Raw genomic sequence first — 3,827 nt, 5'->3', positions numbered from 1 at the left:
GGAATTCATGAAACTCTTACTAAATAAAAGGGCCTGAAAGGAAAAACAAATGAGATGTGTCTATGGGAAAAGGAATCTTATCTGCCTTTGCCTAAGACAGGGTATAAGAGAGACCTTAGAAATAGAAAATGAGGGAGCAGAATAATCCCTTTATCCCCCAAAAGCAAAGGAATCAATGTGCAAATAAGAGATGGCCTTGTGTCTTAATCCATTCCTATGAGCTTTATATTTAGCTAAGAATAAATCTGATGATAAATTACAGGCTCCTTATCTATTTGACCCATTGATACAGTAAGTCCCTTAAATATTCATTGCCATTTATACTTCTCAATTATAATGGTGAATGTTTTACGCCTTTGTATGTATGGTGCGCATGTGAGCTAACTACCTTCATTTGTTTTTTTATTGTATTTTATTTTATGTTATTTATATTTTATTTATAATTAGGTGTTTACATTCTTATCTGTAGAATGCAGATGGTATGTGAGGGGCTCGTGAACTCACTCCCTTGCAGAGGCATCTTAACTCCCTTCCCAAGAAATAAACAGTGTGGTGTTATTAATAACAACAGCATGCACCTGCCATTTTCTGCATGGAGCCAAAAGTTTAGGAGAAAGGAGTACTATCTTGCAGTGGCTGATGGGGCTTAAGCCCAGGGTCACTATGCAGCTAGCCCCCAGGGATGCCTGCTATGTCAAATACCAGTGTGTTTGTGAAAATGCCATAGCTGATCTTTCCAATGACAAGGGAAGTAAGCCAGTGGGCACAGCAGTTGTGGTCTTGCAGCTGTTTATGATATTGCATGGCTATGAAGTGCTGGCTCTTATCTGATGCCTGGCTGTGTGACTACATTAACCAGTGAAAGATCAACTGATTCAATTTCAGTTATCCACTACTGGCTTTGTTTTCATCTCATCTGCCTCACAATATTTCTCTTTCTGCCAGGCATGAGGTTAGTGAGCATCATTTATTGAGTTTCCACAGTATGTATAGACACTTGAAGTAATGTATGAGTATTAATCGCAGCAGGCTTCTTTGAAGAAGCTACTGAATAAATTATTATTTAATTAAAGCTCAAATCAAGGCTGATAATAAAATGAATGTCTGAGCAGTTGGACGGTCCCTGCTTGAACCAATTGAAGTATAATTATACATGACCATGGACAAATCACTTTATTGGAACACCGGTGCCTGTAAAAGTGACTAACCCCAACTAATGACTCTTGTAAATCAAGGGAGAGTGATAGCTAATCAGAGGGAGGCCTCGCTATGGTGGGAAGTAAAATTGATGTGAAAAACCAATTTCCAGCACTGGTCAAAGGGAAGCAGATTTATTTTCTTGCTCAAAGCATCATGAATGAATCCTTGGGCAATATCACCTTTAGTTTTCTCATCATCACTATGAAGACACTGGATTTAGCATAAATGGATGAGCCAAAGCAGTGTTTCAGGTGGAGAGGGAGTGGAACGTTGAGTCACACACATAGACTTGAATCCAGGTTTTACTTGTTATCTGCAGTGTGATCTTGAGCAGGTACTTAAGTTTTCCAAGTCTTAGTTTCCACAACTGTAAAAATAATGTAATAACATATATTGGCATGACTTCATGAGATTGGAGACAGAATATGTAAAACACTTATGACATATTAGGTTCTGAATACATGATGTTGTTGATGGCTATCACTACTATAAATATTATTTATTGCTGAAAGTAGTCTTAATAATCTAAAATCGCTGAAAAGTTCTATTATGCTAAAAACCTGAGATTTGGGTGCTTATTTGGAATAACTCCTGGAGTTATTTTAACTAATGTGTTTTAGTGAAGCTCATATTAACATTTGTTATGTTGCTTCATTACTACTACATATTTTATTATGTAGATTTGTTAGAATAATTGGATAAGTACTCTCAAACAAAATGAAATCAGTTTGATATTCAAATACGACTACTTTAATTTTATGAACTTTTAAGTTATATGCTATAATTACATTCTTCATCCAAGTAAACACCACTTGTATCACCAGCCTAATAGCTCACTTATTATACATGCTGTAATATATTTTTATTGTTAGAACTTTTGTTTATTTCTACCTTTGTACTATTGCCAGTAATATGAATTACATTAGATTTTTTTTTGAAAAATAAGTATTTGTTGATATGAATAAATATGTTGTATGTGTGGAAAACTACCATATAAGTAAACTGGCCTTTTCTGGGAATGTGTTAGGTTAGGTTGCAGACTCTCACATGTTGAAACAAGTGAAAATACTGAAGGTGGGATCTCTCCTCTCCTTTAGAATATTTCCTTTCTACTTGCCTCTTTTCTTCCACACTTTCTCCATCTTTCCATTAGAAGTACATTCCCACAACTTCCTGGCTTTCTGTCCCTTGTCTACATCTAACACACAGTTATATGGCCAGTAGTATGTCCAATTTAATCGCTATGGTTGACCCTGAAAATATTTTCAACCTTGATTTTTTAATCATCAACATTTCAGCAATGATTTTAATTGCTTTTCTATATTTAATAATTGTTTCTCACATTTAATATTCTAAGTATTTTATCTAGATCATTAAGTCCTTATGTACACCTTAAATCCCTTTAGTTTTTAAGGCAATGAATACATGCTGGTATCTATCTCCTATCTGAAAGAAGGTTCTGGTAACATGGGAGAGCACATATATTTTCCCAAATATTTTAAAATGTTCAATTCTCTGCAAGAATGAGAAGGTGGGATTAACCTCACTCCTTCGTGTACTGGAGGATACCACAACCTTAGTTTGAGAACACTGCAGAAAGCAGGACAAGCATGGACTGCCTTTAAATTGCACCAGAGCTGTCTAATGCTGCACAGCCTACCTGCTGTGGCTGCTCCCAGATCTGCCTATTTCATATTGTGCTCCAGGCTTTCTTTCACTGAAAATACAATAAAAAATAATTTGCCAAACAGCACACTCCACAAAGTTTAAGGAAACTTGCCTGAGGTTTATAATAAACTTCATATTAATTTTTTGGCCAATTCAAGACTATCAGTAATATTTAGCCAAATGAGTAATGCATAAACTTGTTTGCCCTTAAAGTTTTAAGAATGGAGCCATTCCTAAACTGCCTTTGCCAGCTGTCACATTTCTCTAGATTCTTCACAATGTGACCTAGAATTGAAAGTGATATTTTTAAATGAATAATTGTTCTTCTACTGATGGGAGAAGCTTTCTTCCATAGTATTCATTCTCAGGATGAGAGGTTACTGGAATAAGAACATTTTGTACATTTTCTAATATATTAAAAGATTCTAAATTGATCTCTCATTGTACAATTACATTAAGAGTGATCAGGCCAAAATATGGAATCATTGGAATTTACTCCATTTTGCAACAAAAAACAACTACTGAATTTGTTTTCCATCATCATTATTGTGTCCTATCAGGAAAAAAAAAATGTTTATTACTAAGTAAAGTAATTTTTGCTCAGAGAAGATTTTGTGCAATCAAAAACCACCAACCCCTAGCATTTATACAATCTAGACATGATATTGCAGCAGTTTCAATATAAGAACCTGTTTTTGTGTTCCAAGTGACTTTAAATAAGGTTATAGCAGAAGGCAATGAATTCATTATAAGCATGAACTTTTAAGAAATCATGGAACAAGTGAGATGTAAGAATTTGGAAACAATATAGTTCTAGAACAAATTATTGATACTAGATTTTATGCACATTAATAAAGAAGTTATACTCACTAAGGAAAATCATACAGTCATTAAAATTTTTTTTTTATTATGAGATAATTTCATTTAGATTAAGGAAATTTCTGAAAAACTTCATCACA

The sequence above is a fragment of the Galeopterus variegatus genome, unplaced genomic scaffold, assembly GCF_000696425.1.
Source record: "Galeopterus variegatus unplaced genomic scaffold, G_variegatus-3.0.2 Scaffold4008, whole genome shotgun sequence".
Lineage (NCBI taxonomy): Eukaryota > Metazoa > Chordata > Mammalia > Dermoptera > Cynocephalidae > Galeopterus > Galeopterus variegatus.
This window is presented reverse-complemented; position numbering follows the sequence as displayed.